Here is a 26659-nt window from a genome sequence, read left to right on the forward strand (position 1 = left end):
GAATGTGATAACATGAAATCTAGAAGTTTTCACTGAATAGGCATTACAGGGTGTAATGCCTGGTCCATCTTCTGAATCAGCCTTCTCCAACTTGGTGCCCTCCAGATATTTTGGACTACAACTCCCAGCATCCCTGTCCATTGGCCATGCTTGCTGAGGCTGACGAGGGTCGAAGTCCAAAATATCTGGAGGGCACTAGGTTGGGGAAGGCTGCCCTAAAATAATAGGAAGATTAATGGAAAGCTAAATGTGATCTTTAGCTGTTATTCAAAGAACATGGTGATTCTCGCAATGAAGCATTATTTGGGCTACCAGAAGCAGGGCCGGCCCGAGACATTTTGCTATCTAAAGGACAAAATGACACAAATCCCATTCCATATATAGAAGCCGCCGGCATCTTACTTTAACACTGGCAGCAGCCTGTTGAGAAGGAGATGGGAAGCAAGGCCATTCCACCAGACCTCCCCCAAGGCTCCTCCTCCCTCAGCTGTTGCTGCCATCAGGCTGAGTCCCAGGAGATGAGAGGGGAAGCAGGGCCAATCCTCCAACCCTGCTGAAAGACGACTCCATTTTTTCCTCTTCCCTTCCCCTCCCATTTTCCTTGTGTGCTGTCCCACTTTAGATTGCAAGCCTGCAGGCATGGTCTGCCTTGCTTTACTAATTTCATGTAAGCCACTCCGGGAGTCTTTTTTGGCTGAGGAGCAGGGTAAAAAAAACACCAGTTTAAGAAATAAAATAAACAGGACAGCAGGGCAGAGGGCAGCTGAAGTAGCCCACGCAGCTCTGTCTTTCAACGCCTTGCTGCCAGTGCTTCCCCACCCTACCTGACACCTGCTCGCTGCCCTCTCAGTCATGCTGAAGCACAGCAGTGGTGTTGCCAGCATGCGTGATATGAGCTGAGGAACACATACACATGTATGATGCCTGATCACCTGGCTTGGCTGACATTAGCAACATAGGAAGCTGCCTTATACTGAGTCAGACCATTGGACCATCTAGCCTAGTATTGTCGGCATTGACTGGCAGCGGCTTTCCAATGCTATTTGCGTTGCCCTTATTTTCACCGTAGTCTACGTAAATCTTTACATAGACTACCCGTGCCCAAATAAGGAACGCAAATGGCGGCGCTCATGGGCGCCGCCATTTGCGTACGCGCTTTTTTCCCCTTTTTCTTCAAAGTCAGCCATGATAGGCTACGTAAAGATTTACGTAGCCTATCACGGCTGACTTTGAAAATGTAGCCGTGATAGGCTACGTAACTCTTTACGTAGCCTATCACTTTTTATTTTTTTTTACACTTTACTTTTTTCTTTCGCGGCCGGGGAGACGGGGCACTCCCCCCCGGCCAGAATTTCGGCGGGGAGGGATGGGGCGCCTCCCCTCCGGCTAGAATTTTGGCAGGGAGGGGCAGGGCGCCTCCCCACCCGCCAAGAATTTCGGGAGGAGAAACGGAGCGCCTCCCCCCCCCCCGAAATCAGCTGCGGGACCAGGTAAGGGACTGTCGTCCATCCCTACAATTTTGTGCTGTTCTTAATTTTTTGTAAAAAACTGAATGCGTTTATCATAAGGCTCTATGCTAATCAATGTGTGCAGTAAAACTACTCATGTGACGAAAGAGGAAGTTCCATGTACTTTATCCAGTCAGGGCCAGGCTTCTTGAGCTAGCGACAATCAGACGCTGACCCCTTGCTTGTCTACAGTGGCGGGGAATTCAAGAGGCAATCACTAAGTCCCATTCAGCGTGTGGGAGCCAGGAGGGTGAGTCTTACTGTTATTTCTGCCATCATTCCACCCATAGAGATTCTTTTTCCCCTACATTCAGTTTGATTCGGACTTTTCAGACTCATATTTCAGTTCAACAGGCTGTTAGCTATTTTTTTTATTACAGCAGAACTCTCCGGTGGGACATTAGCATATACCGGCTTGTGATAGCAGTCGGGGTGTTCATTCCTTCCCCCCCCCCTTTTTGGTGTATGTGTATGATTTTTCGCAGTCTGGCCACTGCAGTCCTGCATTAGAGTGTTCAGTGTGGTATGCCATACAGATTTTTTTTACTAATAATTGTTAGCTCAATATGTTCATGTAATAAAACTTTTGTTATCATCTTACTTTTTCATGAATACGTAATGAATATTACATAACCCCGTCCCGTTTTTGTCATCCCAATATCCCATTTTTGTCTCAAGGAAATATGGTCAGCCTAGTTATAAAGCGCTAATAAAGTAAGTGGATTTGAACTTCTTTTAAACTGGCTCTAGACTGCATTTATAGCTTCCAGTACTAAACGTTGTGCTGCCGTGCTTTCTCTTAGGGATGGACAGACTCACCTCTGTCTGGGGACCCCAGTCACTCACCGAGCCGCTGCTGCACGTGCCCCCTCGTCATGTTGCACAAGCTCCTAGACGTCTCAGTGAGTGATCAGCGAGTGTTGTGGGGCCTCCCACTTCTTCCTGGAGCTGCCATTGTTATGCAAAATGGCATCTCAGGTCTTTCTGGAAAATGAATGTTACGCAACATTACAGGTGTAAATGGGCCATTCGTGCCTGTAATGTTCTGTAGATGGCCCCTTTACAGACACAATCTACACAGCATTAGTTTTCCGGAAAGACCCGAGGTGCCATTTTGCATCACAATGGCTGCTCGGGGAAGGAACAGATGGCCAACCCCCAGTCATGGACCACATGGCGCTCAGTGGATGGTTCTAGTAAGTGCTGCAAGGTCCGTGAACGGGGGTCTGGGGGGCTGAACGGGGTGGGGGGAGTCCGCTGGACGTTTTCTATATAAAGCAACTCTGCTGTGAGTCACACCAGATTTTCCAACACTTTCTGCCTGTTCACTCAGTCAGGGGCCTTTGCCAATTGCGCTGTCTGGGGTGCATTGTGAGAAGACAACTAGGAAAAACAGCCAGCCAGTCCAGAACAGCTGGAAGAAAACATTGCCATTGATGATGCACCAGCACTGACTCTAGAGAATGAGAATGGCCAGGGGGGTCAGAGGGAATGGCCGTTGTGATGGTGGTGGGGTTGCTATCAGCTGTGTCCCCTAGCATCTGCCGCCTGAGGCAGCCACTTCACTTTGCCTCATGGTAAGGCCAGGCCTGAGCAGACTGGTGAAGTAAAGAGTGTTCTTGTATATTTGTCTGTGGGAGATGCTTGCTAATGGCTTTTGAATCCTGCAGCCCTGTGTGTACGACAGTAGTATTATTAAAGAGAGAGAGAGAGAGAGAAAAAGATTGAAAAACCTTATTAGTCCTCTATTCTTTATTCATTAAACTTACTGAGAAATGGTCTCTTTTAAAAAGTGTTCCTTCAGAGTCTACATTAAGGCAGCTTGACGTACATTTACCAAGTTCCCATTAGCAAAAAAATGCCCTGATTTCATTCATGCTCATTAGAGAGTGCAAGATGCACTGCGGAATGCAGGAAAGCATTAAAGAGTTAAGAGAACTGGAAAGGAATGGAAAGCAAAGAACATTAATACACCGCTCCAACTGGAGCAATCTCTGAAAAGTAGCTTAAATTACATTTCCCTTGTCCATCCAGTCATTTGTTTTTAACTTCAGATGACATTTGGAATGGCTAAAGAAAACAAACAGTGAAATTGGAGAGAGAACACAAGAGCTTTGGTAGAAAGTGCCAATTAATGTATTTTAACCACCAGTGTCAAGCAATGGAATATCAACAGCATGCACACAATATTCATACAGATATTTATTTATTGCATTTATATCCTGCCCTTTTTCCTCTTGCAAGGAATCCAAAGCAGCTTACATTATCCTCCTCTCCATTTTATCCTCACAACAACAGCCCTGTGAGGTGGGTTGGGCTGAGAGTCTGTGACTGGCCCAAAGTCACCCAGTGAGCTTTCATGGCCAAGTGGGGACTAGAACCCCGATCTCCCAGCTCCCAGTCCAGAACTCTAGCTGCTACATCATGCTGGCTCTCATATGGCATGTTTGATTTTATTGAAGGTTATCTGTAAATACTGTTTTAATAACAAAAATTGATTTTAATGCATCACTGTTGAGTCAAAGGGCAAATACATTTTCAAGATCAGTCTTTTAAACCTCTTAGCCATATTGTATATTGAAATAGAACAGGGAGCCATGTATACTTTTTATATGGAAAAGGCTTACCATCAATTTAGTTTAAAAATATATTCTAACTAAGGCGTTAAGCTACTAATCCAATTTAACTTGAGTCGATGTGGCATATCTAGGAGCAAAAATTTATAGCATTAAAGAACCATTCAAGCATACCACAAGATACACATACAGGAGATTAACATGTGATTTCAGGTGTGGCTGTTACGAGTAATCCCATAAAGGCATAATCAAATTACGGACAAATATGCGATGTGTTATGCATGCATGACGATTTCATGTATCGTGCATGTGAAAGGCAAAAATGTTTAGGGGATTAATCCTCAAACTGAGAACAACACCAGCAGTACTCCTAAACTCCTCTCAGAGTCCATTTTAAATGGTTAGTGAAGTCTTCTTTGTCCTATCGCTTCTCTGAATGTAATTTGTGGGTTGCATGTCTGGATGCTTCCCCATGTCAAAATGTTGCTGAACATTTGAGAAGGCATAGGGGAAGCCTTCTCAAGGTGTATATTCTGAGGTGATACCATCCTCTGAAGCTGTACAGTCCTCTGAGGACTGTACCATATTTCTGATATGAGGTGATTCTGATATGAGGTGATTCTGATATGAGGTGATTCTGATTCTGATATGAGGTGATTCTGATATGAGGTGATTCTGATTCTGAGGTGATACCATCCTCTGAAGCTGTACAGTCCTCTGAGGACTGTACCATATTTCTGATATTTTAGCACACAAGTATGAGATCAGCAGTATGACTGACAGGCAGCCAATAACTTTCTGGGGACACAGAGTTCTACCATCTTGTTTTTGGAGAGAGAAACATCTCTCATCTTCCCCTCTGTTTTGGTTCACTTCTTCATCTGGGTGACATTTCTTATACATGGACATGGGAATGAAATAAACTATATCAGGTAACTGGTGTTATGACTACTTCTTATTATTGTATGGCTACTTCCTTAAATCCAGGAAATGTGATTCTGACCTCTACACATGTAGGATTTTATGCACATGGGCTGTAATTTGGATGTGCCATCCCCATGTGGATATGTGGGACAGTGGAGGCTGGAATATTGTGCTACTACACACAATGGGCTGGATCAATATTGTCCAAACCGGTCCAGGTTTTAGTTGGGGATGCTGGAGAATTCTGCCACAGACTCAAATGAGGCTGGATTCCAGGGAATCTGACCTCCGGACTCCACGGTGGAGCAGCTGCACTTACCTCCAGGTCTGGAGGAATTCCAGCTCTCCAGCCCCCTATAGGATGCAAAACAGTAATGTCTAGCTTATCGCGGGAAAAAATACATGGTGGGAAAAAATACATGTACGTCATTTGCAGTTATAAAGCAATGACTCTGACCTAAATACAGCTGTAAAGGTAAAAGGTAAAGGTGTCCTCAACCAGTCGTGTCCGACTCTAGGGTGCGGTGCTCATCCCCGTTTCTAAGCCGAAGAGCCAGCGCTGTCCGAAGACGCTTCCGTGGTCATGTGGCCGGCATGACTGAACACCGAGGTGCACGGAACGCTGTTACTTTTCCCGCCGAGGCGGTACCTATTTCTCTACTTGCAATTTCTTGCTTTCGAACTGCTAGGTTGGCAGAAGCTGGGACTGAAGACGGCAGCTCACTCAGTCATGCAGAACTCGGGTCTCGAACAGCTGACCTGCCGACCTTCCAGTCTGCAGTTCAGCGTCTTAACCAGGGATGGCGGAGAATTTCTCCCCGAAACTTCGGGGGGCCGAGCGCCAACGTGTTCGGCCCCCCGAACAAGTTTCGGGGAGAAATCCTCCGCACCCCACCGCCCCCTGCCCCCCCCCCAGGACGGGACTTACCTTCCCTGAATGTCCCTTCCGGCGGCGGGTCCGGCTGGCGGTTCGTCCGGTGTTTGAGCGGGGCGGGAGCGATAGCCGGTCTTTCGACCGGCTGCCGCCCCCGCCATTGCAATGAAAGAAAAAAAAAACAAACGTCCCCTGATAGGCTACGTGACGATTCACGTAGCCTATCATGGCTAGATTTGCAAAGTCAGCCGTGATAGGCTACGTGAATCGTCACGTAGCCTATCACGGGTGACTTTAAAAAAAAAAAAAAAAGTGTGTACGGATAATGGCGGCCCCCATAGGGAGCCGCCATTCCCCTTCCTTATTTGGTCGCTGTAGTCTACGTCAATGCTTACATAGACTACGGCGAAAATAAGGGCAACGCTATTTGTGTTGCCCTTATTTTCGCCGTAGTCTGCGTAAACATTGACGTAGACTACAGCAACTAAATAAGGAACGCGAATGGCAGCTCCCTATGGGGGCCGCCATTCGCGTACGTGCTTTTTTTTTTTTAAAGTCACCCGTGATAGGCTACGTGACGATTCACGTAGCCTATCATGGCTGACTTTCCAGATCTAGCCGTGATAGGCTACGTGAATCGTCACGTAGCCTATCAGGGGACTTTTTTTTTTTTTGTTACTTTCGTGTTCGCGGCCGGGCGAGGCGGGAAGCCTCCTCCCCGGCCTGAACTTCGCGGGGGGAGCAGCGAAGCGCTCCCCCCCACCACGAACAAGCTGTGAGAAAAGGTAAGTGACTTTCGTCCACCCCTAGTCTTAACCACTAAACAGCTGCAATTTATTTTTATTTAAAATATTTCTTGGGGTCAGTTAGAGTCAAGTCAGTGCTTTATGGCCACAAATGACATACAATACACCATTTATGGCTGTATTTCCCCCCCGCAATAGGCTAATGGCAGTCGTCCTTAATGTATCGCGTCTTATAAGGAGCTGGAGAGCCGCTCCGCCTACTCCAGCAGATGCAGCTGGCTTCTGGAGGATTCCATGGGGCCCCAAGTGGTCCAAATTGCCCATCTGCAGACCCCCACCCAGACCAGACAGTGGGGGGGTTCGTACATCACTAGTTCCAATGTATATCCTGACTGATTTCCCCCCTAAAAAACTGATCCGATATGGCCAGCTCAAGAGGCTGGGAAAGCTGGAAAGGCTCAGAACTATTAAGGTAATTGACCATTGAGAATCAGTTCATAGGAATGCAGGAAGTTGCCTTATACTGAGTCAGACCATTCCATTAGTCCATCTAGCCCACTATTGCTGACACTGAGTGGCAGCTGCTCTCCAGGGTTTCAGGCAGGAGTTTTTCCTGCCCTACCTGGAGATTCCAGGGATCGAACCTGGGACCTTCTGCATGCAAAGCAGGGGCTCTACCACTGAGCTATGGCCCCTCCCTAATAAATCCATGTCAGGGGCAGAGCATACTATCTCTGACCTGTACAAGTCTTGAACCAATGGTGAGTTCAAGGGATTTAAGAACATTTCCTTGGTTCATGTGCCCACTCCTTTCTGCATTTCTCTCTCTGTGCCTCTTCCTACCTCCATATACTTTCAGGCCAAATTATCCAAAGGCCCTGCCATTTATAACCCACCAGAGCTGGGCAGAAATATAGAGAGAGCCTGTATCCTAAAAACTGGAAAAGTTATTACCATTTGTGTTTTCCCACGCAAGTCAATGGGAAAATGCCCAAACCGCGTGATCCGGATATCCGAATCTCGCTTCGGATTCAGATCTGAGTCAGATCGGAAGGGGTCTGAATTAGTCCGAAGCACATTGGAGTCACTTCAGATGATCTGAAGCAGTATCTGAAGTGGATCGGGGGGTCCATGCACAGCCCTACTTTATAAATTGCTAGGTGACATGTTAACATTGGCAGTAATTAATTTAATAGTGAGCTGGGAAAGCATTTCAACATCACCAATAGGTGCATGGTTGACCAAAATCTGCAACCTAGTTGAAATGAATAAAATCTTTATTACAAGAAAGAGAGAGAGAGAGAGAGAGAGAGAGAGAGTATTCTTTTCCAAGCATCATTTTATGAGACTTCTCTTATTGTCTTGGAATATGCTGAATGCTCAAACTGCATTATAGCAGCCAGTGTATAATTTGTGTTGGGAGCATCTGTATTAATATTGGGTTGGATCCAGACTTAGAAGTACTTAGAGTAAGCCCATTAATATCAATATTAAGTCCCATTGATATCAGTGGGTTTATTCGAATTATAATCAAGTCTGTATCAAACCCATTATATTTTGTAGTTCCAGACCTGCCTTGCATTTCTGGAAAGTGTTACTGTGTTACCAAAGAGAAGAGATGGAGGAAAGAAATGCTTTCAAAAGAATTTCACCTGCAGTTTTGTAAAAAGCATGCTATAATTTTCTGCAGCTAAAGCCACTTTTTGCTCAGCACAAATTAAACATGTCTGTCAAATGGGACAGGCCAGCGTGCTGACTCTTGATTAAAAGTGGCATGTTTTCAATCAGTTACAGCATTCCTTGGAGGGCTCGCATGTCAAGGTCAAGTTCAGAGTAACAGGCCAGCAGCCCAGCATGTGTTGTTACTGTTGTCGCCTATAACTTGTGATAGCGAGAGTACCAGGATATCTTGGTGCAGCGAGCAATGGCGGACTTGTCATTTTTGCTCCATCCACAAGAGTAGGAATAGTCCTGGCTGATGAAGAGACTCTGTTGAATTTGACATTTGTAAAAGTCTGTTGGCCATCAAACGAGCCTCTAGAGAAGAGGCCAGAGAGAGGGGAGAGTACATTCATGCCATTAGAAAATGGTCACAAGTGGAAAACCCTTGTAAATATAAATACAACTAAATGGCCAGAAACTATATTAAAAAGAATCGCTCCCCCTGCCCCAGTCCCATCCAGCGAAGCATACAGAAACATACCCTCAGTTGTATAAGGAACTGTGTGAGCAAACACTTGCTGCCCAGGTGATTCCCAGCTGTGTCTCCAGATGGGGCAATATGCATGCAGCCTAAGGATGTGTGAATCAGCAAAACGTGAGCTCACCAAAGTTCTCCAGATTCCATCTCAAAGCTTGTTCCGACTAAAGACCATATCAGTTTGTGAGCTTTGTTTTAGTTTTTTTTCACATGAAAATCCATCCGTATTTTCATGTGTATTTCCCCAAATGTACGCATCAGTTGTGCACATCCTTGAAATGTACACATACTTCTCCCACTGATTAAAGTGTTTTTGTGCCAATTTTTCAAATGCACAGCTTTTTTTCATGTGAATTTTTCAAGTGCACACATGCTGTTGAACACATTTTGGGGGGTCTGTAAATCACATTGCAAACTCAGACATGTAAGGACTTCGACTGCAGATTGCATCTGAGTCTGTGTTCAGACCAGAAGGTGAGAACTGGGTAAACCCTAAACAAATATGGAGTGAAACGGATCTTGCATACATCCTTAATGCAGCCCCAGCTGAATAATCATTGACAGCTGAGAGGAGAGGGGCTGACCGTTTGTTATCAGGGCATGGCTATTTCTACCTCCCTTGCCAAAGTCTTGAGATGTCATGGGCATCCAGTTGGGGCTGATGCCCAGCAGTTTCTTGCTGGCTTGGCCTCCCCAGATGCCAGTCCATGGATGCCCAAGTTTGCCCAAGTCGGGCAAGCATGGGGTCCCTGCTCCCTCACTGAGCGGCAAAATGGAGATGCCCTTTTTCGTAAAGGGCCATTTTAAGCAAATGGTGGCCAGAAAGCAGCCAATGTATGTAAAATTACAGACACAAATGGTTTAAATAGACCATTTACACCTGCAATCTTGCATATAAGGGCCACTTTATGGTTGCCATTTGTGTAAAATGGCCCTTTACGAAAAAGGGTGAGCCATCATTTTGCAGAAAATGGTGGCTTGGTGAGGGACTGGGAGGCCACATGCCCCAGGCACCCACGGATTGCCTGGTGGCTCACCGCAGACAGAGAGCAGGGCCAGGCAGCTGGTGTGGGTCTGGGAAGAGGCATGTGAGGTAGGCTGGGATGAGTCTGTCCATCCCTACCATAGTCCCAGCACTAAAAGGCTTTATAGGGAAGCCTCTTGTTGGTACTTTGGGGATGTTTGTGTGTGTGTGTCTCTGTGTGTGTGTCTGTGTGAGTGTATGACAGGGTGGGAGAGAGAGAGAGAGAGAGAGAGAATGAATAAATGAGAGTGAGTGAAAGGAGGTGCTTGTGCCATCTCCAGGACAGCTTGAGGGCATCTGCCCGAGGAAAGGCCTTTTCCATTTTGTCTCTTCTGGTGGTCTGCTGCCAAGGGACAGCCGGGAGGGGAGTTCCACGCAGATGGGGGTCCCTTTCTTGGCTCAGGATATGGGACCCTGGTGAGAAGGGGTCTCCTTGAGGGTGGGCTGTTTGTGGTGTCTTGTGTGTGTGTGTGTGGGGGTGTGTGTTTTTGTTTTTGTTTTGTACTATGAATTTGATGTGGATGAAGTGTCCTTCTTAGGTCTCGTAACATACATCGTTTATTTTTATTTATTTATTTAAAATATTTATAGGCCACCTTTCAGGGCAGGACCACTCCCAAGGCAGTGTACAACAATAAAATGCATATAGTAAAATTCATAATAAAATACCCGAGGTGGTGATAAAAGTAGAAAAACTTCCACCAAGCAACAAACATCAGTGGGAATTGTTTCATGCAAATATATGTTACTCTTAGTGATGGGGAAACTTAACCAGAGTAAATTCATTATTTACTCTGAAAGTAACTAATTCATCCATGTGAGCTCAGATAAGAATTATTTAATACAAAATCTTATTCCATGTATATGGATTTTTGCAGATACACAATATCAAGGTGCATCTTGGAAGCTGTAGTTTGGAACTCCATAGTGTGGCATGACATCATGCATCACAACATTATGTGCCCCCTTTCTGATTGGTTGTTTTCACATGGCTTGCCTGTATAATGATGTCATGTGATGTTTACTCACCATCACCAATTGGCAGTATGAAGATGGACCTGAAGATGGACCTCCTCCTCCTTAGAACTAGATCTGTGGCAGCAGTGACAACAAGGGTAGCAGCTAATGAGACTGCTTCAAGTAACTTGGGGGGTAGGCTAGGTGGTAGAGCAACTGAAAATTTTGGGGGGTATCTGTCAACTACTTCACTGTGCATGCACTGAAGCTTGCAATCAATTCCAAACTTAATAGCGAATTTGTAATACACCAATCCAGGCTTGCTACAAAGGTGAACATTACAAATTATTTTGAACAATGAGCTGACTAATTACGAAATCTTATGGTATCACTAGGTATTATTAGTACTGGATATTGTTAGCTGACCTATTGGTGTGTCATGTGCTTATTTAAATTTTGATATGTTTTAAATGAACTGTAATTCAGTTAACGTTGTATTATAATTAATGCTGTGCCAAATATTTTAATTCTTCCATTTGGGGCAGGGGTGGGGGATGAAAACTCTGGTGAAAGAGGCTGGGGAGGCTAGAATTTCGAATAACTTTCTCCTTGGGGAGGAGGACAGGATCCCCACTTACCTTTTTAAGTGTAGGTGGTAGCTGAGGGGTCTTCTTTCTATTATTTTAAACACCCCCTGCACTTGAAGCAGCCCAGGACTCTTCAGAGAGAAGCTTCTCTAGCCTGGCAGCACTTCTTGAACTCCCATGAGACCACATGACCTCACCCTGTCCTATAGGCATTCAGGAAGAACTCCTGGGCTGCAGAAGCCTCTTTGCAAAGAGTCCTGGCCTGCTGCAAAGCAAAAGTCAGTGGGGCTTTTAGTGCTTTAGAAAAGCTCTATTCTTCTTTGCAGCAACACAGGTCAAGCAAGAAAGATAAGAGTTTTTCTAAAGCTCCAAAAGTCCCATTTGTTCTTGTTTCAACATCATGGGGCTCTTTGCAAAGAACCGTTTGCAGCCTGGGAGTTCTTCCTGAATGCCTATAGGAGAGGGTGAGGTCATGTGGTCTCACAGGAGTTCAAGAAGAGCTACCAGGCTGGAGAAGCCTGTCTGTAAAGAGTCTCATGCTGGGGGCATTTTTTCAAGTAAATAAATAAATAATAGAACAGAAAGAAGATCCTTCAGCTACCTCTCAAATATAAAAAGGTATGCTGAAACCCTGTCCACCTCCCCAAGGAGAAAATTATTCAAAATTCTTTCCCTCCCTGTGAAAGAGGCAGAAAGCCAAAGTCTCTTCCACAGGGAGAGAAAACATTCCTGAAAATAGGGGGCAGGATTCAGCACAGCACAACTTATAATTTTGGTGATCATATTTCTTCATTCCTTGAACCACTCTGAGAACAATGTATTGTGGAAAATCAAATGCGGCATTCAAATATATGTGATTTTAAGTCTATCCCTATTCAGGTGTTCTTTTACTGGGTTTAGCTAACATGTGGGGACAGGGAGCACTCCACCCCTACCCATCTCCTTCATTGCATCCATTGCCCTCTACTTGTGGAAGGTGACTGTCTGAAAAGGAGAAGTTCCTGTATCCATAGAGGCTCTCCATGTGAGCTAGATCGTGAATTTTCCAGCAATCTGGCTCACGTGGAAAGCCTCCACAGATACAGAAAGCTCTCAACTTCAGACAGTCACGCTCATGAGTACACAGAGTGACAAACATGACAAAGGAGAGGGACAAGGCTGGAGCACTCCCTTTCCTTGCATGGTAGTTAAACCTACCTTGCATGGTAGGTACCTTGCATGCAACTACCTTGCATGGTAGTTAAACACCTGAATAGGGCTTGTGACTAGCTCAAATAACTGATTCAGGATCAGCAGGCTAGTTTCTATGTGTCCCACCTACTTGACCCTCTCTTTTAACAGATGATCTGAGGTGTCACCAATGAACTGTGATTAGGTGTGTGCGGTCTCAACTGCTGCCTCAGTATATGCTTAGATAATACGTGTTTCAAGTAAGGGTCTGGAGAAATTTGAGACAGACTAAAATGAGCTCAGATTTCTAAGAATCTGACCTGTGGAATCCACTGTGGAGTGACCCCCTCAGGCTGTGCAGAGTCTGTGGACTTTCAGATTTTTTTTACTTTCCCAAAATTTATGCATATTTATTCGTAGGAAAATACACAAGATTCTGCTGAGGAAAAGTTGAATGGAATGGAGGACAATGCGCTAAATGTAATGTACTAAGGTAAATTATGTACATTCTTATGAAACCTCTTACACAATTATTTACACATTTTAATGTGTGACGAAAAAAGTTTGCATCTGTCTGTGAGCGGTAGGGATATACGAAAGTCACTTACCTTGAACGAAATTTGATTCGCGGTGGGGGGGGAGGCACTCCGTCCCTCCCCCTGAAATTCTGGCTGGGGGGGAGGCGCTCCGTCCCTCCCCCCTGAAATTCTGGCTGGGGGGGAGGCGCTCCGTCCCTCCCCCCTGAAATTCTGGCCAGGGGGGGAGGCGCTCCGTCCCTCCACCCCCGAATCCTGGCCGGCCGGGCTGCAAATGGCGGCGGCCATAGCTGCTGCCGTTTGCGTCCCTGCAGTCAGCCGTGATAGGCTACATAAATGTTTATGTAGCCTATCACGGCTGAGTAAAAAACAAAAACCAAAACCCACATGTACGCAAATGGCGGCGCCCATGGGCGCCGCCATTGGCGTTCCTTATTTTGGCACGTCTAGTCTAAGTAAACATTTATGTAGACTACGGCGAAAATAAGGAGAACACAAATAGCGTAGATGCTATTTAGCGTAGATGCAAAATAAGGAACACAAATGGCGGCGCCCATGGGCGCCGCTTTTTGCATACGTGCGGGTTTTGTTTTGTTTTTTTACTCAGCCGTGATAGGCTACGTAAACATTTACATAGCCTATCATGGTATTTTTTAATAATCTAGCCGTGATAGGCTACGTAAATATTTATGTAGCCTATCACTTTTGTTGTTGTTGTTGTTGTTTTTACTGGAAATGGCGGTGGTGGCAGCCGGTCGGAAGACCGGCCGCCACCGCTGCGCCACCACCGGAGCCGCTGCCGCCAGGAGGATTCGCCCAAAGTAAGTCCCGTCCCGGGAGGGGGCGGGGGGGGGCAGACCGTTTCGCAACCAATCTCGGGGGGCCAAATGTGCTGGCATTCGGCCTCCCCGAGATTCATGGCGAAATTCTCTGACATCCCTAGTGAGCGGACGATGGAACAAAAGGCACCTGACAATCCACAGTACACAGACGGAGCAGATTTTACACAGTCTGTACATCCCTAGTTTCAAGTCATATAAAATGTTCACTTACATGTCTCAGAACAGAAACAGTACTTGGTAAGTTCACTGCCAATTCAGTTTGCTTTGTACAACGTCCACACTTTTCGCTATTGATTCTGTGGCTGGATCAAAAAATGCTTTAAAGGGAGCAGGCGTCCATTAAGTTCTGCGGCACTATGGAAATAAGGAGAAAATCAATTATTATGATCCTCCTTATCTCGAAAGAATGGCTCATTTATTGAACTTGGAGCTTTCACTGTTTGCCTGTCAGGTTCTATTTTATCTTTGTTGGAAAATCCATTATTATTCTTTCATATTTTACAAACCACCATCCATGCGGAGTCCAGTTTGTGGGAGGCCTTTTGGCAAGATTCCCTCAATCCCCCCCCCCAATCCACCTCCTCATCATCAGGGTCACCACTGCCCATTCACTTTTCCTCTCCCTCTGGGCCTAGTCCACACAATCACCCAGATGGAAAGCACAAGACAAGTGGAGGCTGCTACTCCATTGCCTCCTTCTTGTCACTGCTTGCATGCTCAGAGTTGCCAGGTGAACAGGCAGTGAAAGGAGCAAGGCCAGGAGGCAGTGGGGGTCAGCACTGGGCCTCTAAATTGGTGTGGGCCACAGTAGGGATGTCAGAGGAATCTGCAAAGGAACCAAATAGGTTCAGATTTTCATGAGTCTGACCTGCAGATTCCACAGTGGACTGTCCTTTCCCTTCAGGCGGTTTCCTGGACTTGTGGAATGGTTTTCTAACGTTCCCAAATTTTGCACAAATTTCATTGTAGAAAAATATGCAAAATAAAAAAACCCAGCCAAAAATGTGCATTTCCCCCATAGGCCAAAGCGTGAAAATGTGTATTTGGGGGGACTTCGCGCATTTGCACAAATATGAATTTGTGCAAACTTGGAAACAAAAAAAAATTAATTTTGTCGATGGGCGGACAATGGAATGAAAGGCTCCTGACAATGCACAAAACACAGACGGAACGGATTTTACACAGTCTGTACATCCCTAGCCACAGTAGGTGCTCACTGATTCCAGCAGCTGACATCAGCCCTAACAAACACTCATGCACATGGATGGTACTTTATGAGTTAACATAAACAAAACATGAGCCACAGGTAAGGATGGATGAATCTGTCAATTTCGGTTCCATTAGTTGCTCAGTCTTCTGACATTATGTTGTTTTCAGTCCATGCATCAGTGTACTTTTATTTTTAAAAGTTCATATGAACATATTTCTGCATTTTTGTGTACACTTCTCTTAGCATATGCATTTTTGTGCATACTTTTTCCCCAATGTATTTTTGCCAATTTACACATTTCCGCAAGCTATTTCCCTATTATAATACATTTCTGTGCATAATTTTCAAAATTATACACATTTTTGTGCGTGCACACTTTTTCCTAATGTGTGCACTTTTGTCTGCATTTTTTAAGAACTTTAATTTTTTATTGCAATATTTGAAAAACAGCATATTTCAGAACATGCCCATGTTTTGGTTCACTTATTGGTTCGAGAGGTGCAAATTCAATAAAATTGGACAGAATAAATTGTTCACTCATCCCTACTCACAACCAAAAGGAGCTTCCTGTTTAAATTCAGACAGGACAGCATGAGAAATATAAGAGGGAGAAGCAAAGGATAAATGTGAGCATGCAACATTTTTTTTCCAGTTGGGGTTGCCAGTGGTAAGGAGTTAAGGCAAAGGATTCATGGATGGAGAGCATTTTGAGCTGGAGTTTGAAGGGCACAGAGGTGCCACTATGTAGGTGTCTTTTGGATGGAGTTTGAGGCGTAAGGATGGGACAGCAAGGTGGAAAGGATGGTGTGGTTTAAGAGAACAGAAGCTGCTGCTGCTGTTATTCTATATGATCCAAAGCTAAGCACTCTTAAATACTACTGATTTCAGTGGGGAACTTAAGTCTGTGCATCTCTCTCTGGAATCAATGTGGCTAAAAAAAACTACTTAGCTGTGTCATGCCATTTATTTCTAAATGGCATGACCTGGTTACCCATAGTAACTGGGCACAGAACATAAAATAAAATAAAATAAAATAAGAGAAGGCTCTTCCCTAAGGCATATAGGCACTGTGGTTATTGATGCTTCTATGGTTGCTCCTACCCAAGCCCTGTGTAAAGCAGCCTACCCCAACCTGGTGCCCTCTAGATGTGTTGGATTGGGGGGGATAATGCGGGTTCTATTGGAACACATCTGAGGGCACCAGGTTGGCGAAGACTGGTGTAAAGGCTTCCACTCACATTATTCCACTAATGCTGTACTGTGCAAGCCCCCTTATGACTCTTGTGGCCTCATGACAGACTCAGCTAGATGGCTAAATTCAACCCAGGATTTGAGAAAATTTGTGCAGTCTCTTTTAGAATAGTAAAGCATAGCAACCTGCAGAACTGTGGGCGTATCCAACTGTGTCATTCCATTGGTATAAATGATGTTGCACTAATGGAAACTAGGTTCCGGACTATGCACAAGAGGGGAATCCAACTAAAGGTGCATCGGCGCAAACGCAGTTGCGCAAGCGATTATGCATTCCGCTTACGCAATCTGTTTTGTGCAACCATTTGCACATAACATTTATGCAACCAGTTGCACATTCCGCTTGCACAGCCAGTTGCACAAATGCTTGCACAACCAGTTACAGTAGTGTAATGGGTGACCTTTGTGCAACTGAAAGATTCAGCAGCTCTGCTAGTGCTATTTGAATGTGCAGAATGATGCTGTTGGATACTGCCCAAGGAGAGAACATCAATCCCCAAGCTGTGTGCCAGAGCACACTAGGGTACATTCAGAAAACTGTGACTAGGGTACTGTGAAAATTAAATAATAAAAACTCTCTTTGGGCCCCAAAGACCCATCCATACAAAAAGCTGCCCACTATATACATCACTGCATGATTTAGTGTTCCTTCAGTCTCTGCTGAAGACAGGCATTTCTGCTGAGGCTGTGCACTGGGTGTGGTTGAGTGTTCCAATTGCTCCTGATACAGAGTCCTCAAAAAAGGTTGCTCATCATGAGTGCCTGAACACTGTTTTGGGCTTGGCTCCTTCCAGTCAGAAGGATCACAACAGTGAGTCCTGCAGAGAAGTGGGAGCAAGCCCCTCCCCCACAAGGCTAGGTATCAAGAGCTCCAGTTTCTTTTTGTGTCTTAGCAGTCTGTAAGCTCTCATTTTGCAAAGGCTGGGACTGCATGTAGTGTGTACATCACCCGTGTATGCATTATCTTCTAATATCTCTAACCTCAAGGTCGGAACTCAGCTCAAGGCCCAGTTAATTGGACCGAGTGATCTCAGCTGCATTCCTGTGGGAACACTCACCTCCCTTTAGGGGCTTTAGAAAACTATTCTAGCTAGCCTGTGATTGGCTAGCAGGGATCACCTTAGAGCTGCCAGCGGGTTGAGCTTATAACTAGGGGGGTGCAGGCATGCAGCTGCCCACAGTCTTTCTCTTTCCTTTATTTTGGACTCCAAGTATCTCCATTTAGGCCCTGTCTTATTGGAAGACTTGTGCTTAGGTATGTATAGGCAGATTTAGGTATTTTTGTTATTTTTGCGTTGAAGTATTGTTTCCAAGCATTACTCTATTTCTTGTGTGTCTTTTATTCCCCTTTCCCCTTCCCCAATAAACTTATTACCTCTTATAGCTGGTTGTCTGTGTGCTTTATTCTAAATTGCCTCAATACTAAATCCAGAGTCTTCATCTTGGTTAAAGCTTTTGTTTAGCATTAACTAAACTTCCTTAGGCCCCAGGCCTAAATGTTAGAAATACAGGTTGCTAGTTTAGCCCTCTCTTTCATAAGTGGTGTCCTGTAAGGTCTGAGAGTCCCCTGGCTCAGGCTAAATTGGATGCAAGTGGTGTTGACAGCTTACTGGGCTGAGTTGGTGTTCAGCCTGAGCAAGCTTTTGTCCCTACTTACACTGCCGGGAGTTAAGGTACCCCCTTCCTCCCTTCACAGTGGGTGTATTCTCATTCTTTCATGTTCTAAAGATTCAGCCTTTTCAGATGTAAAAGAAGAGCATGACTCCAATTCCAATTCAGAAAAAGAAGCTCAGCTAACAGAAATTTTGGAAACACTGGGCTAACATCCACGGTCCAATTAAGTCATAGCCAAAACCATGTTTCAATATTCCAATTTATGAATGATGTCTTGTAGAAAACACAGTTTCCCATATTTGGATGCTATGGGATACTGTGAGACGTTGTAAGCTGCATTAGGGAGGGGCTGTCCTGGTCCCAGGTTCCATGCCACCACTGGAGTCATCCTCAGAGAAGCAGCCAGAACCAGCAGAGCCAGTTGGCCCCTCAGGAGACCCTGGCACTAGTCAAGATGGTCTGGGCCCCTCAGGAGTGATGCCTTTGAATCTGCCTCCTAGAGAGGCAAGAGCTCAGCTCCTGAGGCAGAGGGAGATGCTGAGCCACCACCTCGCCCCCGAGAATGCTGGCGCCTTAAGATTCATGATAGGACGGGGGGCCAGGCAGAGGAGTGCTTGCTGACTGAAGAGGACTACTCATGAGTTGTGCTCTCCTCATTAGGAGGACATCTGACAATACTCTAATGTAATATATCTGAGCACTGGGGGGGATCTAGTAGTTTTAGCTGTATCAACTCTCGCTGGTAACTTGAGAGCTGATGGAAACAATGCCTCTGCCAGCTCCAATGTCTGCTTCCTTGTCTCCTGCACCTTGTCCTGTGATTGATGCTCCATGCTACTGACCCTCAGACTGTCTTGACCTTGCTTCTGGACTGTGTAACGTATCTGACTGCCTAAATGTGTTTTGATCTCTACCTGCTATCTCAACCACTCCTGCCTTAGCCTGACCCCACATTTCTAACTGCTTACCTGTGCTCTGACCCTTGCCTGCTATCGTGACCACTCCTGCCTTAGCCTGAACCCCATTGGACTGAAACCTGCGTGTTTGACCATTGGCTTATGGAGGGAGCAATCCTATGGCCACGAGACAGCAGCTAGACGGCCATAGGATAGCTTGTTTTCTGGGAAGCGACCTTGGAGCCCGCACTCCGAGGCCAGTTCCCGGAGAACCAACCTCCTCCCACTTCCGCGCTGCCTCGGAGGCAGCATGGAACAGCCCCATCCTCTGCACTCGCAAGAAGAGCGCAGAGCGGTTGAAAAGGGGCATGTCTGGGGGAGTTCCAGGGCGGGGAGGGCAGAAATGCCTGTACGACACATCCTATGTGTTGTACAGCAGCCTCCTTCCCCGCTCAGCCCTCCCGCAGCTAGAAAGCCGCAATCGGCTGTCTAGCCGAAAACACAGGGCAGGAGAAGCGTGGAGGGAACAATCCCCTCCACGCTTCTCCTGCCCTGTATTGGATAGGCGGCCACCTCCGAGTTCAGAGGCAGCTGCCTATCTGGATAGGATTGAGCCCTAAATTAACTACTCTATTGTATACCTCCCTGTATTTGCTTTGCAAAGAGGCACAACTCAGTCTAGAGCAGGACAGGGGCTGTAGCACAGTGGTAGAGCACATGCTTTACATGCAGAAGGTCTCAGGTTCAATCCTTGGCATCTCCTTGTTAAGTGTAAAAAGGCCTGCCTGAAACCAGGAGAGCTGCTGCCGGTCAGTGTCGACAATATTGAGCTAGATAGACCAATGGTCTGAGTCAGTATAAGGCAGCTTCCAATGTTCCTATAATTTTGGAAGCTTCTCGTCTTCTTCTGTCATGCCTTTTTATTGCAATGATTTAGAGCAACGGTGCAGAACCTCAGACTAGAGCTGTCCACAAATGGCCTCTCAAAATTCTCCAGCCTATCTGTGGGCAGAGAAATGGGGGTGGGATTTCTCCTAGGGGAGAAGAAATTCTCCAACAGTTTCTCACAGATCAGGTTCACTTTTGACAGGGGTTGTAGCACAGGCTTTTTCCTTTTTCCTAAGTGTTTTTGGTTCATTACACTACTTCTGTAGGTGGCAACAGCATCAACTATTTTGAGGCTTCCACTTTTTTGAGGCAGAATTTTTAATTTCTTTTGGTGGTATTTTTGAGCTTACCTAATCAGTGCAAGGTGGCCGAGGGTGCTGTGTGTGTTTTCTCTCTCTATTACACATCTTTGCATTACTCTGCCTCTTTCCAGGCCACCTGAGCTTCTTAAACTGAAAGAGTCCCATGGGAGGAATTGCTTCACAATGTCTTCCTCATGATGGCTTTAACTGAAGTGCGGGAAGCCAAGGAGACTACAGGCTGCCACAGAGATGACTGTATGATGACAGATGAGACACTCACACACACTCCTTGGCCTCCTTAAGTAAAGTAAGCACAAGAACCCCAAACCCAACCCATGAGAATTTCCCCTAAATTTCTCCCCCTTTGAATCTCTTTTTGAAAGCAATTCCTTTTCTATCCAATTGAATGGGAATGGTCAGAAAAAATGTGAGAGAATTTTTTGGCCCAGCACTACCTCAGACCCTGGGAGCCAAATGTCGCCCTTCTGGGATCCCCAGATGGCCTCACTCCCACCTCTGGGCACCCCCCTTTCCCCCTAACCACCAGTGGTTTGGTGTTTTCCTGGCTTTTGTGCAGTTCTTCCCTCCGATCTTAGGTACTGGCCGTAAGAGCTTTAAGCTAAAATATACTGGCATTTTGGCCTCCCTGCTTTTGTCTTTGGCCATGGCCTCATTTGCTTTCAGCCCCACCCAACACTGGAATGTGGGCTCTCCAAATAGAATTTGGCTCTCAGGCTGAAGGAATTTCTACAGCCCTGATTTAGAGGATCCAAACCATGATTTAGACTCTGTCTGAATGTGGCCACTGTCCCTCTGCAGGGGTGCAGTTGGCAGCCTTCAGGGCTTAGTCTCTAACTAGGCTGTGGGTAGGCTGTCACAGATCTCCTAGGTAGTTATTTAAACTCTCCCAGCTCCTACATGGGCGGTTTTGAACAAAGGCCTTTGAGCACATCATCCATCATCGGGGATAAAAAAAGATACCAACCTTCAGCCTTCAAAACCCATTCTTTGTTTTTCTGTCTATTGCAAGACAAAGTCCAAGTTCCAGTTCTGCAGCTATGAGCCATCCTTTTTAATTCTCTTGTTTCCTTTCTGTCTTCCTGCTTTGCTGCTACATTTTTGATTTGTTTGTTTTACTCTTTTTCAACTCCCTTCTTAGTCACTCGCCTCCGTCTACCGACTCATGTTGCTGCTCCCACTCAGATCAAAATCTCTTTATTAGGAGCTCTTCTGTGTGTGTGTGTGTGTGTGTGTGTGTGTGTGTTTTGAAGTACAATGCCGCTTCTCAGCATTCTGAAGTCTCTGAAGGTGAAAAGAAGAAACACAGTCCATCGGAAGAATAACAGGCAGAATGTGAGTTTGGGTAGACTGTTTTAGGATAGAGTTGCTAGTGAGACACCATTCTTCCCACACAAAAATTGATCACAGAAAAGTGCTGTTTTTTAGGGATGTCAGAGAATTCCGCCACGGATCTCGGTGAGGCCAAATGCCAGTGCATTCGCCCCACCGAAATGTGTGGCGGAATGGCCTGCCACCCTCCGCCCCCCCCCGCGGATCCCCTCCCCGGGACGAGACTTACCTGGGGCGGATCTTCCGGGCGGTGGCGGCTCCGGCGGCGGCTCCGGCTCTGGCTCCGGCGGCGGCCGGTCTTCCAACCAGCTGCCACCGCCACCATTTCCAGGCTTGTGAAAAAAAAGAAAAGACGTGATAGCCTATACGTAGCCTATAATGGTTGGGGGTGGGTTTTTTTTTTTTTTAAATTGCATTTGAGTTCCTTCTTTTTGACCTTTTTGGTACGCGTTGTTTTTTGTTTGTTTGTTTTTACCCAGAGCCCTCGGCAGCCAGAAATCCGGCTGCGGACGGCTCTGGCAGGGCCGGGCCGGGCCTGGCTGGCTGCTCCACGGAGCTGCTGCGGAGCACAGCTGGCCGTTCAAGGATTCCGGGGGGAGGAACGGAGTGCCTCCCCCCCCGGCCAGGATTCCGGGGGGAGGGACGGAACGCCTCCCCCCCAGCATCAACATAATCAGCGAAAGGTAAGTCACTTTCGTACATCCCTTTTTTCAACCCTGGGGAAGTGCTTTTCAGATGCTCTGAGAAGTTTGAGGGGGCCATGGGTGAGGAACCTTCCAGAAGCCCCTGCCACATTGGCTGGCTCTGCTTGGACCCAGCAGTGGCTTAAAACACACACATACTCAAAACCTTGCTTTGTTTGGTAGTGGGAGCATTCTTCTCCCACCTGCTTCCAACCTTCTTCCACTAGCCTTCACTCCACCACTAACACTGCCAACAAGCTCTTGGGCATGGCCAGCTAGCTGGTTAAAATGGGTGGGTAATAGAGGAAGGGAGGCTGGAGGTGCACAGCGCAAGAAGCAGCCCAACCTGCAGGTGCCTGCTACCGTTTTAATTTACTGAACTTCCCCAAAGGTGACAAGAGTAGCAGAGACCTCAGCCAATCTGATGTACCATTGGGTTGCAGGGCCAATAAAGTCTCCAGAGCAGCTCTGATTCTGTAACAGGCTGAGCTGCACCAATGGTGGCATCAGAGTGGTCAATTCCCTGTCACTCTTGTCACTTTGGCAGTTCAGTGAATTAAAACAGTGATGTGACAAGCATGTCTGACAATATTGCTGCATTATTGTTTATTTCTGATGCTATTGTTACACAGTTGAGCTAGCCGCAGATTTAGCATAGCATCGGAACTATATTATGGTGGCATCAGCCTTGGCTTTATAGCCACTTGGCAGACCAGGACCAGTGGATTGCCCTGAAATTCATGATTTTGCACACTGCGTTATCATCAATTCGGCAACATCTATAGCATTGTACAATAGTAATAATTGTGCCTTGAGTGCCATTTTTCTTTGTAGAAAGGTGTGGTACAAATTAAAAAAAGATAAAGAAAAGGTTTCAAATACATAACACCAAAGAAAACCAATAAAATCATCAATCCCCCCCCTCCCCAAGGGCAGCAAGAAGACTAGTAAATCTCAAGCAGGGCTGGAGGGTGGGCAAGGGATGGTATTTGCCTGCCTTCAAAGATGCAGAAGGGAAGGAGCCATGCATACCCTCTGAAGGAAAAGCATTCCAAAGCACCAGGACCAAAATATTAAAGAGTATTAAAGTTACCTTTGGGGGTGAGAGGACTTGGTTGTTGTCATAGCTTGTTGGGGACATTTGATGCAACCACTGAGATGTGGAAGTAAATATGGGGAAACTGGTTCAGTGACATCAGGGGGGCCATTCTGCTGTTGCCACATACTGATTGGTGCCTTGCATGCAGAAAATATTAGCACCCCACCCACTGTTACCCCTTTGGTTTCAATAAGGCTTTCCCCAATCAGAGGGCACCTCTTTCCCATGCATGCTCTATGTCTGCACCTCTGTCCACAGCCAAAAACCAGTCTGGGCACCAATGGCCTATGCACTTCTTATAAACTCTCTTCCCTGTGTGCAAACTTTGACACACTTTCTCAGCTTTAATTCTAAGGATTGTGTGTGTGCTTTAAATTATAATGGTCGCTCATAGCTCATCACAACCGCCACTGCTGTTGACCATGCTGGCTTAAGGATTCTGAGTGCCCTCTAGCAACACACCCTCGGCGGCCCCACTCCCTCAGGGAGCCTACCTTCTCACCACCATTTTCATTAGCGGCTATTGCTCTTCATCCTCTTTTGCATCATTGCTACCACTTGCTTGTTGGACAGGTGAAGCGCCAGGGAGCAAGTAGGCCATGGCATCTGCTCCTCCTCCTCCTCCTCGCCACCACCATTCTCTGGGCCAGAGCAAGAGGCAAGCGAATAAGCAAGGTAGCCATGGTAAAGGGGAAGAGTGACTCCAGGGGGCTCATCAGTGGGACCTTCTTGGGGTGTGGGCCCCTGGCAGGTGTCCAACGATGCCTACCCTTGACACTATCCCTGGCTATTGACCGGGGGGGGGGGCAGAGGGCATTTTCTGAAACCCCCTTCAAATCTGGAGCTGCCTCAGATCATTATTTCATTTCATTTCATTCATTTCATTTTATTTATTACATTTCTATACTGCCCAATACCCAAAGCTCTCTGGGCAGTTTACAACCCCCTAAAATACAATCTAATAACATAATGTAAGATCATTTACATTATTATTATTATATTATTATTATATTTATTCATACCCCACCTTTTTCCCAGTACTGGGACACAAGGCAGCTTACAAAAATTAAAACATATACAATTAAAACATATGAAAATATACAAAACTTAAAATATAAATTAAACAACAATATAATTAAAATTATATGAAAACATTAAAACAGAATTTTAAGACAGCGTTTTAGCAGCTGTTACATACAAAACATAAAACCATTTTAAATAATCATCATTAAAAATCCCAGGACCCATTAAAAACCTTATCATATGCTGTTACATGCCTGGGAATAGAGGAAGGTCTTAACCTGGTACTGAAAAGATAGTGTTCATGCCAGGCAGATTTCACTGGGGAGAGCATTCCATAATCGGGAGGCCACCACTGAGAAGGCGCTTTCCCCTGTTGCCATCCTCTGAACCCCCCTTGGAGGAGGGCTTCAGATGATGATCGTCTTATATGGGTAGGTTCATACCAGGAGAGCTGCTCCATCAGGTCCTGAGCCATGTAAAGTTTGATAGGTCAAACCCAACAGAATGAATTGGGATCAGAAATGTATAGGCAGCCAGAGAAAGCAGGCCAGAATCAGTGTTATATATCACCTCTTTCTGCTGAGTTTCAGAGGAAGCTCTTCACTGGCACTGTATTGCTCTACATGATCGATAGATCATTGCACCCAGCTGTTCTAAAGACAGTATATATAAATATTCAGAGCAAATCATTTTTTTTAAAGCATGCTTAAAAATTATCCTTTTGTAGGAGTAATATAACAAATCATCCACACATTGGTTATTGTGCTGTAGGTAAATGTGTTAGTGGGTACAATGCATACTTCAAGTTGTTCACGCCTCAGTTGTTATGTAGGTGTATGTGATACCATATATTAAACCTATGACATTTCCAATGCGGGAACTATTGCTGGAAGTTCTCCCATGCAAAATAATTACATTAATCATGTCATTATGCTGCTAGCTTCATCAGACATGGAGGCCTTTTCATCTTGCAAATACGTTCTCGGGACCTTGACAAACCTATTGGTGTGTTTGGAACATGCCAGGCTGCACTGTGATGCTTCCACGGTGGCCTCTTCTCTTTGCACAGAGGCTAGATTTCTCAAAACATTGGACTAGGAAGGAAGACAGAGCAAAAACAAACCCTACACTGGAGGCAGTAATCTGTCTGTGAATGTGTAAGGCTTTGAGGACTGATGTTAGTAGAGCTGTAGGAAGCCAAATAATCCTGAAGGGTGAAGAAGCCATTTCAGTGGAGTGGAGTGCATTTTACCGCTGGTAAGATATGATAGGAAAGGCGATAGATGCTGAATTTCAAACAGCTCAACCTATGCACTATAAATCTAGATTAGTAGGCCAGAATTCTAGTTTTCTGTTTCACTGGAAACGCATGGAGTAGAAAATAAAAGAATGCGTTTGACTTCTGTTCTGGCAACAGCAATAAAAAACAAATATGCACCTCACTTACCTGTACCAAATTATCTACAAATGCCATATTGAACAGTAGATAATTTAACATTACTTCTAGAACTGTCAATTTATGACAGGGCTTTTGCCCATGCTGATAAATGACTTTTTTAATAAATAATGTATTGCAATGGCTTTCAAAATGTTATATGGCCTTTGATCTAGGGTTGGGAGAACCAGTAATTTTCAATTTCACCTAAATTCTCCAAAAATTACTTTGAAGCTCATTTCGGCTCGCTCCCATTTTTGTTTTCAACCATTTTGTTTTTTGGCTCATTCAAATAGGAAATGTGCATTTCAAATAGGAAGAGTATGCATTTCTGTGCATATTTTTCAAAAGTGTGCACTCCCCTGCCCGCTGTTGACTAAAGCATGAAACAGGACATGTCTGCGGATGGAAATGAAATTCTCATACATCCCTATAAATCTGATCCCATTGTGTGCCCATATTCAAATTGTGCCCAGCCAGGCCTCATGTTATCATGCGGCATGCTCAGGCAAATGCCAGGGCTCACGCTGCTCTGATACCGTTATGGGGATCTGCTGCTGCTTGACCCTCTTCACTGCTTTGGACTCCATGATAGCCATGGTTACAGTCACCACCTTTATTTTCCCAAAATGCAATGTGCTGAAAGTTCTAATGCATTATGGGTAAATAAAAATGGCTGTCCCCAAAAAAGCATGGCAACTGCCATATTTTTGTGGTGGTGGCCATTTTTTTAAAGCCTCAATGCACCAGAACTGGAACTTCTGCCACAGGAAAATAGATATGGTGGCTACAACTGCAGCAGCTGAGGGACCTGCCCACCCCAGGTAGGAGGGAGCCCAAGGCAGCACCTCACTGAGCCCCCCCCCAAAAAAAAAACAACTTGAAGTCAACTGTGTTCCCAGGGTTAGTGTCATTAGGGCCCCATCCTAGCTACATGACTGATTTTAATTTGTAATACTTGCTG

This window comes from Heloderma suspectum, chromosome 5 (genome assembly GCF_057233095.1).
Source record: "Heloderma suspectum isolate Gila_16-S chromosome 5, 16-S_ref, whole genome shotgun sequence".
Taxonomy (NCBI): domain Eukaryota; kingdom Metazoa; phylum Chordata; class Lepidosauria; order Squamata; family Helodermatidae; genus Heloderma; species Heloderma suspectum.